Source organism: Phascolarctos cinereus, unplaced genomic scaffold, assembly GCF_003287225.1.
Source record: "Phascolarctos cinereus isolate Bilbo 61053 unplaced genomic scaffold, phaCin_HiC Scaffold_7;HRSCAF=346, whole genome shotgun sequence".
Classification (NCBI taxonomy): Eukaryota; Metazoa; Chordata; class Mammalia; order Diprotodontia; family Phascolarctidae; genus Phascolarctos; species Phascolarctos cinereus.
The window spans coordinates 166209745-166223613 of NW_027556180.1; the positions used below are offsets into that span (position 1 = coordinate 166209745).

The following is a 13869-nucleotide window of genomic DNA, read 5'->3' on the forward strand; positions in this document are numbered from 1 at the left end:
ATCTGTTTCCCTCAATTTAAGCCTGCGTGGACCACACTATGGCTTCTTTAGCTCCCCTAGGACTCTACAGAAGGGTGAAAACAGAAGACTTTCTGACCTGAAGTGCTCTGCTCCTGAATAGAGGTTCAGAAATGCAGCATCTTCAGGTCACTGACACCCTAATGTTGAGATCACAGATCTGTATCGCTGGGACTCGAACTTGTCAGCTTCACAGCATCCACTGTGAGGAATTTTATGTTGAGACAATGGAATTTCAATTAAACTCAATGAAATGATTTTCTTTTATTGATTTGATTTTATTTCTTTCTCTTTTTCTTTTTTTTTTCTTGGAGACTCTAAAGAATCAGCATTGATTAGTCAATAGGAAACAGAACATCAAATATACAAATCCAACATTGTTAGAAATAATTTGGTATTAATATTACACATCTCATGGAGTCTTCCAGTGACATGATCATCCTTGTGACTCTGCCAGTCATGGAATGCATTTCTTCACCACCAGGGTGGAAAGATCACCCTCTAAATCTAAATCACAATCTCCCAAATCAAAACTGAAATACACAATGTGATATTAAAGTTGCATAGCTGACCACTTGAATTTTCATCATTTATATTTTAAAGTTGTTGCATCCGGTTTGCTGATACAAAATCTCCTGTTTTTAAATCTACTTTAAAGAAAGGATTATATGCTCCAACTCCTCCTGTGCCTGATGATCCTAAAAAAGATACAAACACATCATGAGATTTAACATGTTTAAGATACGTTTTTCTTCCTTTCCCTAGAAATAGTTTTTCATTTTTTCCTCTTACGGATGGAGGGAAGGGGATAGATTTCTCAGCAGTAATTATTACAAAGAGCATATGTAATAAGATTGCATGGGACTAGATATGATTCACGATTCTATGAAAATTTGGATAAGCTTGAGAAGTGTTGCAGAATGCTTCTCCCATGTAGTAGACAAACTGGAGGGGTCAAGGAAGCAGGAAAAGAGGGCTGGGGAGAGGGTTGTCTTTCTTGGAAGCTTGACATGTTGGGATTTTCCCAACACAGGGACACAGACACTTTTTATGTGGAGGGATATAGATGTAACACATAGGTAGCATCTATATGTCGCATAGGTCTGGAAAGCACTTTTACATGTATTATCTCATTTGATTGGATAAAACTCAAGGTGAGGGATCTTGCCTAAATACATCATCTTTAGGCATAAGAATCACACAATTTCTATCATTCCAAGGCAGTACTGACAGAGTGAGTAGCCTTACACTCTCTCTAAGTACCAACTGCCTCAACTGAAATGTGCTTGTGAAGTCTTAGGTCATACACAGAGCCATGGAAGCTAGGGGACCATCTCATCCAGCCCTCTCATTGTACAGATGATGACAGTCTCTGTCTTCCCAAGGCCAGAACAAATATGCAGCAGAGTTAGGAGGAGACCCCAGGGGTCCTCCTCTTTCCACCACAACAAAATACTTCAAGAATCAATCCCATTGTGAATTTCAGTCTCCTCCTCTGCAAAATGAGGGACTGCATTTCTCAAGAGTTCACATTCCAGCCCTAAGATTCTATGATCATAGACATACCTTTTTTCACACCTTATAGAGTTAGTCTTCTTCCTAGCATCAACAGTTAGAATATATTCATTAACTACTTCTTTAAAGAATATTAATGCCAACAAACGGTGACCTTTGCTTATATGTGCATAAAGATATATTCTCTTGGAAAATGGCAGTTAACTGACATGCTTCACAAATGAGAGATTTAGTAGGGATTATTACTAATAGGACCCTGAAACAATGATTTATCCAGAACTGTCACATGTGCCATATGTATATCTAAGTGGTTTCTTAATGAATCAATACTTTTATTTCACTTTAATTATTTTTAATGGCAGAGAAAAATAGAATTACCTCTGTACTGAAATTAAATATGAGAAAAATATCAGTAACAAGAAAAAGTCAAGAAAATAATACATTTACTAAGCAATGTCCTTTTTGTACTTGGACTCTGATATCAGTACCATGTGACTATTTTTGACAAATAATTACTCAGAGATTTCAGGTGTCTTTAGAAAGTCTCAATACTCTTCCCAAGATTAAATAATAGGAAGAAATGGCACATAAAAAAGACTTCCAAGATGCCTGCAGTTTAAAAAAAAACCCCTCCCCATTATGATGGAAAAATAAGGCCATTGTTATGATAATTGATGTACATCACATTAATATAATGGAGTCAGTCAACAAGAATTTATTAAGAATTTACTATATGCCAGAGTCTGTGTTAAATGCTGGGGGTATAAAGAAAGGCAAAAACATGGTCCCTGCCCTCTAGAACATTACAATCCAATGGAGGAGACACAGCAGGCACACGAATAGGTATGCACGAGATACACAGAGAGTAAATGAAAGGCAATCCGAGAAGGGAAGGCTTTGTCACTGGTGGGGAGGGAGGGCAGGGAATCTCAGAAAAGATTTCCTGCAGAAGGTGGGATTTGAGTTGAGTCTTAAAGGAAGCCAGGGAAGCTAAGGCAGAGGTGAGTAGGCTGAGCATACAAATGCCTGGAGAGGAGAGATGGAGGATTGAGTTCAAGGAACTTCAGGCAGGCCAATGTTGCTGGATCACAGATCATTTGGTGGGGAGTAAGTGTCAGTAGATTGATATAACAACACATTGATAGCAGATGGCTCTTCTACATACATTAACTTAGGTTAATTCACTGCACTTCACTCCATCAAAGGTTTATTCAGCGCCTGGGGCATATAAAATAGTAGTAGGAATAAAAAGATACCAAAAGAGACAGTCCTAGTTCTCCAAACATGATAGCGAGTAGTGGAGGTAGCGTGGAAGAGATGGACTGGGGATGAGAGACATACATGAATGAGGATGAAACTTCTTGTTAGCAGCAGCGAGGTGGCGCAGTTGATAGAACACTAGGCAGAGTCAGGAAGACCTGAGCTCAAAGGCAGCCTCAGACACTTATCAGCTGTATGACTTTGGGCAAGTCACTTAACCTTGTTTGCCTCAGTTTCCTCATCTGTAAAATGACCCAGAGTAGGAAATGACAAACCACTCCAGCATCTTTGCAAAAACACCCAAATGGGGTCACAAAGAGTAGAACATGACTGAATACCAGTAAAAACAACTGCATCAAGTGTTATGAGGAATTTGGGGTGGGGGAGGGGGACAGAGCCTGTGGAGTTGGAGGTTTCAGATAAGGCTTCATAAAGGAAGACTCTTCCCCACCTCCCAGAGCTGGGTCTTGAAGAACTATTTCAAGAGATGGAGGTGCCAGAGTGTTGGCCTGCTCGGATCTGCACACAGATGGTGAGACTGTGGAGGAATTCATTTCCATTTGGCTGGAATGTGGTCTATCAAGGGGACCAGTGTGAAACAAAGCTAGAAGGCAGGTCAGATACAGAGTCTGGGGGCTCCCTCAGGGCAGGAACCCCTGAAGGGTCGGCAGTAAAGCAGGCACTGATCAGTCTTGTGCCCAGGACCACGATTCTGGCAGCTGTGTGGGGGCAGAAGGAGAGGGGAGACTCTGAAGATCAGTTAGGAGGCCATTCTAATGGAGAGGGCCTGATAAGTAGAGAGAAGGGAAAGCTCTAGCTTGCACGTACTTGGGTGTGCACATGTTGTCAGGCTCCCTTCCTTCTGAGAGAAGGTAAGCTCCCTGAAGGCAGGTTTTATCTTTTTTTTGGTTTTTGTCTCCCCAGATCCCTTTCCCACTGACTGGCACTTGCTACATGCTCATTGGATTGAACTGAATTAACTCAAGAAAGATTGTGGAGGTGGAAGTGACAAGACTTGAAAGTCACGGAATGAAGAGGGGAACAGGAGCGAGAATACGTGGAAGTAAGGCTCACAGTGAACATCCTTCACTTGTTGTGGATTCTGTGCCTTCCTTGGTTTCTTTTTAATAGTCTGCATCTAGTGTCCCATTATGATTTTCTCTGCTCCTTTTCCAATGGCAAGTATTACTACAGTGATGTTTTAAAGTACTGTTTTTATTTGCTTAGGAAATATTCCATCTAGAAACATAATTCATTTCCTTTTTTTTACACTTGAGTTTTTTTCTCCACAGCAATGAGTTTTAATGCTTCTGCCGAGGCTAACAGAACAGTCATTATTTATTTAGCTAGCATCCTCACACAGCTTTAGACGGAAGAATCCTACTTATTTTAAGAGAAGAATGTTTCCCAGGGCCTCAGGTTATCCACTTGGGACCAACAGGAGGCCACATGACCTGAACACAGGCTGCTATTTCAGAGCAGGAAATCTAAGCCTCTGAAAGCTAGAGTTAGTGGATCCCCTGGGCCCCAAGTCTAAAAGAGAGGAAGGGACTCCCAGCATACAGATCCTGGATAAGCGATTTCTGTCCTGGGGGGTTTAATGTGTTGGTGAATCTTCTGCATTGTTAGCAACTTTGTAAGTGTCAGCACTGAAGCAAAAGCAGTTTGTAACCTTTGGGCTTATCCCTTTTTCCTTTGCCTTAGATTTATTTATGCTTTTGTCTCACAATTCCCTTCATTCCTTTACCATGTTATAAACTCCTTGAGGACAGAGAGTGAATCATATGAATTTTTGAAATCCCTTCCCCTGTGCTTGTTGTATTGAACTTGTTTAGAAGAAGTCTCCACAGCAAGGGATCCTGCATGGATCTGAAGAAACCCTCCACTTAGGATCATATGGATTTAGCCATTCAGTCTGAAGAGGTCTAGGGGTTTTGGGGTGCTGGGACCCCAAGATCGCGTACGGGCCCTGCTGAATGAATTCAACTCAAATCTTCTTCAGCCAGAGGAAAAGTTTATTAGTGATAAATCACATTGACCAGGTGACGCCCGTAAAGACAAGCGGGCATGAGAAGTTCTCAGCCTTTTGAGTGTGAGATTCTCAGCATCTGAATGAGGGCCAAGGTGGATCTTAAATACTAAAGTAACTTTGGGTGGCCAGAGAAGGGGGGTTGGGAAAAGGGTCTAGGTAAGAATTCTAATTGGGGAGGTCAGAGAGATTGAATAGACAATGGGAATAGATAATGGAGGGAACAGGAAGGCAGAAGTTTGAAAGGCATCTGCACAAAATCAAGGGGGGCTAGGACTTTCAAAAGGAGACAAAGGAAGGCCTTTCTGGGGCCTATAGACAAGAGGAAGCCGATTAGGAAATTTGAAGGTTTAAGGGTTTTCTGGGTCTTGTAGACAAACAGGAGCCAGATTTTATTCAGGGCAAGGGTTGAAGGTGCATCTGAATAAGATCTAAAGGTAAGCTAGGGCTTTCAAGGGAGATGAGGGTCTGGGGCCTGTGAGTCAGATTCCCTTTGGGGCAAAGGGCGAAGATCTTGGCTTGGGCCCCGCCCCTACCAAGTCCATCTCCCTGTCTCCCCATTTTATAGATGAGGAGGTTATGGGATTGGCCGAATGTCACATACGTACTGAATGGCAGAGCCAACATTGAACTCAAGACCTCTGATACTAATTCCAGCACTCTGTTCTCTGCTTCCTCTCTACTCATTTCAACCTAGTTTTGCCTTGTTTTTCATAGAATCAAAGAATCATAGTGTTTTAGAGTTAGAAAGTAACCTAAAGCCCAGCTAGCCCACTTCACACCCACAAAAGAATCCCCTTCCACAAAACATCTGTTCTATGGCCCTCCAGTGAGGAAAGAACCCACAACTCCTGGCAGCAGCCCACCTCACTCTGGGACAGCTTTCATTGTAAGGAAGGTCTGTCCTTACTGCAAGTCTAAAGTTCCTGCTCTGCAGCTTCTACCCATTGCTTTACATTCCATTTGAAAAGTAAATACATGGGGCCTCCTCCCTCTGAATTCTCCACCAGAGCGAACCATTTTCTAGGAAGAATGCAGCAATGAGAGTCAGGCAGAGAACAGCTACTAATGGTGCTGCCTGATAGGCACTGCTAACTGGTTAGCCAGAACTTGTATTTTTCCTAAACTTGGCCTATGACTAGTAGTATCCAGTGCTATTCACACAGAACTTTTATTTTTGTTGCATATTATTAGTGTTTCGATATTTATTTTATATTCTATTGTTATGATACTAGGAACAGCCTGAAAGTTGATCCTGAAGGAAAACAGGAGAAAACCATAAGCATCTGAATTACGAAATCTGATATAATACCTTGTTTTAACCATGTCAGTTAGAGTAAAAAATTTCTCTCATGTGCTCTGAAATTCTATTAGTGAGAATTTATAAAGCAATTCATATGGCTCATATATAATAATCACAAACATAAGAACCGAGAGGGGCTCAAGAGATCCAGCAGTCCAAACCCCTTATTTCACAAATACGAAAACCAGGTTAAATGACTTGTCCAAGGTCACACAGCTAGATATGCTGAAACCCAGACTAACCCAGGTTTCTCGCCTTCTCATCCAATACTCCTTCTGCCACACTATATTGCACCTAACTTTTAGAAGGTTCAGACGCTCCATCTTATAACATAACATGAAAAGAAAGAGCACTTTAGCATATGCTTGTGGCTTAATCACTAACCAACAGAGTAGTAGATGAGGGGAAAGCACAACACCTCTTTTCTCTTCTTGAGGGCAGGAGACACCTTCTGTCCCATAGCCAGAGTGATGTTAATCCAGAGCAGCTGTCTTGTATCGCATGTATCTGACCAAGGAGAGCCAATGGAGAGAGTCTGGGTGGCCTAGGATGTGGCTCTGCATCGCTTGAGTTAGAAAAACAAGCTGAGTGTTTGGCTTCCTGCGTTGGGAGCTTACAAAAGAACTTGGCAGCTGAGGATTCTGGTCACTTGGTTGCTAAAAAGGCAGCTGTGTTGTAGGGACTTAAACAGCATTAGCCACAAGGTTAACAATGCATTTCATCCTGTTTGGTAAAAACCATTTCCACTAAAGCTTCCTCTTCTGATGCCTCATTGTAGCATGTAACTGGACTCTAGCTCTTCAAGATTGTGCCAGTGTGGCATAAGAGTAGAGGCTGGGAGATGGACTGACATCTAAATGCCCACCCACTTAAGGGCAGAGAGGTTGATCACTGGAGTGCTGGACCTGAGGGCAAGAAGACCTTAGTTCAAATCCAACATGACAGTCACGAGCTGTGACCCTGGGCAAGTCATTTAACTGCTGCCTGCCTCAGTTTCTTCATCTGTAAAATGGGCATAATGGGGATACTAGCACCCACCTCACAGGATACATGAGATAACGTTTGTAAAGCATTTAGCACTGTGCCTGGTACATAGTGGATGTTTAATACATGCTTTTTTCTCTTCCTTCCTTCCTTTCTTTTTCTCTTTGTTTCTTCGTTAATCTTAAATCTGTCCTTAAATCTTACCTTAAATCATCTTGAATCATACCTTCAATCTGTCCCTTCTCCAATCTGTCTTCACACAGATGCCAAAGACATCACTGATGCCACTTTCCTAGAGTGCAGCTCTGATCACATTAACTCCCTATTCAATAACCTCCAGTGGCTCCTCCTTACTTCTAGAAACAAATACAATTCCTCTCTCAGTCATTTAAAGCTCTTTACAAATTAGCCCCTTCCCATGTTGGCAGTTTTCTTACATACTGCTCCCCTCTACAGACCTGAAGGTCTCACTAGACTGGCCTACCTTGTATTCATTACACATGACATCATTCCCCTCCATGTCTTTGCAATGGGTGTTCTAATCCTGGAATGCTCTCCCGCCTAACCTTGACTTCTTAGAGTCTCTGGTCTCCTTCAAGATTCATCTTAGATGCCACCTTCAGTAGGAGGCCTTTCCTGGTCTCCCCCTGCCCCTAGCTGTTACTGTCTTCCCTTTTAATATATTCTTTCCTTCTGTATATTCTGTATGTTTCTCGTAGATGCTTATTCAAGTATATATTGAAGGAGAACATCAACCGTGCAGGAATGAAAGACACTTGATGCATACAATCTGTACAGAATGAAAACATCACACTGATTAAAATCAGACTCCCAGATAAGGGGGAGCTCTTAAACAGGACTTCTTACAAGAGTAAATGTTAGGCAATAGCTTGGTAATCTGAGGTAGAACTGAGAAGAGAGCATTCCACAATTCTGCTACCACCAGTAGAGCTGTTGGGGTTTACTGCTATTCATTCCCTATGCTTAGCAATACTCACCACTTCTTCCTTTCCAGTCCCAGTAATACTGAATTCCCAGTGGCCTAAGACTGAACCATTCCTCTCTGCAGCCCTCATTTCCTGTTCTCTTATCCCCATCTACTTTAACCCTGTGGATTTCATGCACCATTCCAGCTATCATGTCTTCTCGAATTCCCATTCCATCACCAATATATTTCCCTTCATTTTTTACTTCTAATGTTTCTTCCATCTTCCTCTCTTTTTCTCTAATGTTCAAATCCCTCCCTCCCTCCCTCTCTTTCTCCCTCCCTCCTTCTCTCTCTCTCTCTTTCTCTCTCTCTTCCCCAGTTCTTCATCTTAAAAACAGACAAACCTCACTTGATGCTACCATCTACCCTTACATTATCTTACTCTATGGTTCTCCTCTCTTTCACAGGCAAACCCTTACAAAAAGCTGTCTACATTCGTCACCTTCCTTTTCTCAGTCCCTTCTTAGACCTCTGCAGTCCAGCTTCTGACCTCGTCACTAAACTGAAATGGCTCTTTACAAAGTTACCAATGATCTCCTAATTGCCAGATCTTTAGCCTTGACCTCTCTGGACTGCTGACCGCTCCTCTTCCTAAATACTCACTCCTCTTAAGACTTCATGATATTTCTCTCAAGGTTTTCTTCTCACCTGTCTCACTGCTCCTTCTCAGTCTTATCTGCAAATTCATCATCTTCCCCACATCTGTGCATACACTCCAAAACTCTCTTCTGGGACCTTATTCCTCTCTACACCCTTATCCCTGGTTATCTCATCAGCTCCCAAGAGTTTAATTATCATTATCTATGCAGATGATTCTCCTTGCTCTCAAGGCAACAGCAACAGTTTTCCCCTTAGGACTAACAGCACTTTTAAACTCTACATTTGCACCTGCATAGTAGAGTTTGCCTTGCATTAATATTATCTGAAGTGACAAAAAGTTCTCATTTGGAGTCATAGGTCCTGTACTGGACCTTAGCTCTGCTATTTAATACCTGTGTGACTTTGATTACCATTTTTAAAAGCAAAAGCATAATTTGTGATCTTTTCAGTTTCATTTCATTTGGAATTTTCTTTTTTTCATAATATCTTCGGAATCCAACCCTCAGTTCCTTGAAAATTTGCTTGCTTCTAGCAAGGCAATTTCTTGTATGTATTTAGTCCAGTCCACTTCTTCTTGCCAAGTCATCCTTTTAAGTATTATTGCCACATTCTCACAAAGTATTTTTGGTAGTAGTATTAATAGCAAAGGCTAATATTTATATTAACACTTCAAGCTTTTCAAAACATTTTGTGTATATTACCTCATTCAACTTTTACAACAACCCTGAGAGGTAGGTGCTATTATTATTCCTATTTTGCATATGAAGAACTGAAGCAGACAGAGGTTAAGTGACTTGCCCAGGGACACTATCTAGTAAGTGTCTGGGGATGGATTTGAACTCAGGTCTTCCTGACTTCAGGCCCAGTGCTTTGTCCTCTGTGCTGACTACCTGCCTTCTATGGTAATCAAGCCCAAATACACTAGTTCCATTATAACTGCTGATGAGAATATATATTATTGTCCTATTTTAACCTAAAAATATTCTAGGGATGATCTGACTTAGCTGGATTCTACACTAAATTCTCTGTGGCTTATTTTCTCTTTAAACTGCTTTTTACTATTTTGTGAGTTGATATTGTTAATAAAGGCAGTGAGGTTGTACAATGGATAGAGCACTGGCCTGGTGTCAAGAAAACTCAAATCTGGCCTCAGACACTTATGAGCTGTGTGACCCTGGGCAAGTCACTTAACCCAGCATGCCTCAATTTCCTCATCTGCAAAATGAGCTGGAAAAGTAAATGGCAAACCATTCCAGTATATCTGCCAAGAAACCCTCAAAATGGGGTCACAGAGAGTCAGACACAACTGAACAGTTGTGTTCAGTCTGTTAATACTGTTAATATTAATTAATGGTTATTAATAACTGTTAATAACTTGTGTTATTAATCTGTTAGTAACAGATTACTATTAATAATCTTGTGTCATTCTTTTGAAAGTGTCTCCCTACCCCCACGGATGGAAATCAGAAACACTCTTGTAACTTATAATCTTAGAAAGTTGCCTATAGATACTGGAGGGTATGACTTGATCCTGGTCACCCAGTTAGTATGGGTCAGAGGCAGGGCTTCGGTGCAGGTCCTCTTCTATAATGTATTGCTAATGTCACTGCTTTCTAAGCTAGCATTACTTGTGGCTGTCTTGTTTTCTGGAATGGAGGGTGAGTGTAGAGGATCTAGATCTGGTCCTGGCTCTTCATTTTAGAGAGTTTGGTGCCTTGCCCAAAGTTACTCAGATTCTCAGAACCAGAGACACTTTTTAAAGAGATCCAGTCTTTACCCAGAATGCAGAGTGTTCTGCCCCATGCTGTTCGCCCCTTGTGTTTACTCTCTGAAGCTGGGTCTGGCCTCTTTCAGCTGCCTGGTCGTGACAGGTCTTCATGGGCTAAGTTTTTACGGGAAGGTTTTTATGTATGAAAAATAATCCAACAGCTACTAACTCCAGCTTTGACCCCAGGTTTCTAACCCATCTAACATTTCTGACATAGAACCTGGGAATTATGAGAGAACAATTAAAAAAACAGAAAGCAGCAGTGGCCCTGTTCTGTTTATGCCTCATCTGAAGAAGGCACTGGGTTAAAAAAGGGACTAGGCTGCCTTTGCTGTCACAGTCATGAAAAAACAAGCAACTTTGGGCCCTGTTTCTCAGACTGTGGCTCAGAGAAGGCTTGGCTGTGGTTATAAAGGAGCAAGAAGACAATACCAAGTCGTTCTTGCTCCCCTGATATAAGGAGAAGGCTAAGACATAGACTGAGATACTAACAGTCTAGACTCCCTAAAGTTATTTGGTACATTGTGAGTCAATCACTGAATGCTGTCAAAATTGTCACTTCCAACACAGGAAACAGTGGGACCCAGCAGAAAAAGCAATGGATTCCAGGTGGAAAATCTGTGTTTGAGTCCTAGTTTTGTGACATACGAGCTGGGTGGCAGTGGTGAAATCATTTCACCTCTCTGAAACTCAGTCCCCTTACCTCCAGAACTGGGTGGCTGGACTAGATGACCTCAGAGGATCTTTCAGCTACAATATCCTAGGACACACTTTTTGTCAATTATCAGCTAACGGTGCCTATTTGTAATAGGGGCAGGTCATGAAAGGTTGGGGAGGAACAGGAAGAGCTAGAGAAGAGGCAGTGGGGGGAGCAGTCAGCTGTGCTCCCTGGCAGGGCTGCTCATCTCTCTCCTACTGACTTTGGCCAGGGTGCCTCCTACAGAGAATGGGGACCTGCAGGGAGTGGGCTGCTTTTGTATCCTAACCATTTCCAAAATCTGGTCTGTCTCTCTGTGGCTTCCTATCCCTGTTCCTCTGCTAGCTCTCTGACTCTAAGCAGCTTGCTCCTTCTCTAGCTTGATCATTCTGTGCCCCCTGCCTAGCCCCAAGTGGGTATAAAATACTGTGCACTGCTGCCTTGACCCATAAACACACTTGGTCCTGGGTATTTAGCAGAATGGAGAAAACCAAAGTCAAGGTGTCTCTGAATCAAATTAAGATCAAAATGCCCTTAAGCTAATCACATTTTAAGCTACATTGTGTATTTTAAGAAATACATATTTCAGCATTTCTGTTTTTCCTCTCTTCCTCTATGAATCTCTCTCATAAGGAGAAAAGAGTAATGAGAATAGAAGATTTGAATCAGTCACTGCGATCTATACTTACCTTTTTATTATTAGAACTAATTAGCAAAGCAGAATCACAATACATCAAAGCATTTTGTTTTTGTCCAAGATCTTTGTAGCACTGAAAGAAAAGAAATTGAATTAATGTCCTAAAAACACAAAATTTCAAAACTTTCTTAAAATTGTTTTTAGTTACCTTTGCCAAATATACATAGTTGTACTTGGAATATCCAGGTTTTAACTCTTCAGCCTAGTCAAAGAATCAAAGCAAAACAAAATAAAACAAGCAAAAAGGGATAAGGAGAAATTGAAAAATAAATGATGTGAATAAAATTCATCAATTTCAAATGGCAAAGTACAAATTTTACTATATCTTTCCTCAGTAAAGGCATATCTTTTTAAACAGATGCAATACCATACCATCTTTAGGAAGAAAATGTCATTTGTTTTTGTATCAGTGTACAAAAACTGTACTGGTTATTATCTTCACAGGAATTAATTATCATTGCAGGTATGGTTTCTGAAATTATACTTTTCTCTTGGAAATAAATATATTTACTTAAACTCAAAATGACTCAGATAACTGAATTTTAAAAATTCACTTTGCAAGTATGGGATTGAAGAGAAGTAACTCCGTAAGAGTTTCCACGAAAAATATATGAGGGTTTTAGTAAAATGCAAACTGAAAAAGGATCAAGAGTGTGATACAGCAGCCAAAACAAAACACAGAAGAACAAAAAAACAAAACCGGTGTGATTTTAGGTTGTATTAAGAAGACATAATATAAAAAAGAAGGGGGAGGGCGAGTGGTAGCAGAGATGTTAGAGATCTAGGGTGCTGTACAATGTCCTGGACACTATACCACAGGAAAGAAAACCACTGAGCCTGGAACAGGTCCAGAAGAAGGTGACAAGATGGTAAAAGGATTGTAGACCATGCTGAGGAGGATAAATTGAAGGAAATGTCTGTAGGGGTGGGGGCAGGGAGAGGCAGGGCATGGTAGCTTTCTGAACATTCTGCAGGGCTATCATGGGAAGCAGACTTGTTCTGACACTCTGTGGTTCTGATAAAGGAAAGAAATGGAATGCTAAAAATTATTGGCATCTTATGTTGGCCACATTTGACATGAATACCCCTGAGCTTTACAAAGTGGTGTTAAGGTCTCCCAAAAGTAGGGATTCACCCCCAAAAGAGGGAGTCCTAAGTTCCATGTTTTAGGTTGGGATGATATTGAGTTAGATCTTTTATGTCATCATCATCATCATCATCATCATCATCATCATCATCATCATCATCATCATCATCATCATCATCATCTCCTCCTCCCTCTCTCTCTCTTCTTCCTCCCTTCTCTACTTCTGCCTCTTTTCTTTCCCCTTCTCCTCTTTCTTCTTCTAGAACACATTAGAAAAATTTCACATTATAGCACAACTGACCTTTCCAGTCTTTTTACACATTACTACCCTCCTTTCACTCTATTTTCTAACCAAACTGGCCTTCTTACTATTCCACATATGTCCCTCCATCTTTCATCTCTTTTCCTATAGATGCCTTCATGCCTGGTGTCCACTCTCTTCTCACTTGACTTAAAGCCCCTTCCTTTCTTCAAGATTTAGCTCGAGTGTCACCTTACAGCAGGAAGCCTTTCCTGCTACTGCAGCTCCCTCCTCCCCAGTGACCTTAGTTTTGTTTTGAATATGTCATATATGTACATACTGGTTCCCTAACAGAATGCAAACTCCTGGTGTAACTAATGATTATATACATGTACAGGCAAAGAGCTTTTACTATGCAACTTCTAATATCAGAATAAACTTCAGTGCTGCAACCAGCTGCTCAAGAGTGCAAGGAACAAGAACCATTCCTTTCAAATGCCCATAATTTGGCAAAGCACTTTATATATAACACCTACAGATTATATCCCTTTTGTCTTTATATTTTCAGCACTTCCCACTAGAGACTGTGTGCTCAAGACCTGAGTCTCTCTTTCTATATAATTATTGTAATACTCTGAAGAGTATCTATCTATCCAAACCAAGGAATAATTTCCTTTAATAA

The 13869-nt window shown here is 41.1% G+C and overlaps 1 long non-coding RNA gene across 1 annotated transcript; it reads right to left on the reverse strand.

The window, feature by feature from the left end:
* Positions 1–275: 275 nt before the first annotated feature.
* LOC110204654 (uncharacterized) lies at positions 276–12108 on the reverse strand. Its single transcript, XR_002323362.2, has 3 exons — positions 12008–12108; positions 11852–11932; positions 276–716 (listed from the first exon to the last, which is right to left on the reverse strand). It is a non-coding gene; the product is annotated as an uncharacterized LOC110204654 (long non-coding RNA).
* Between the last annotated feature and the right edge of the window lie 1761 nt (positions 12109–13869).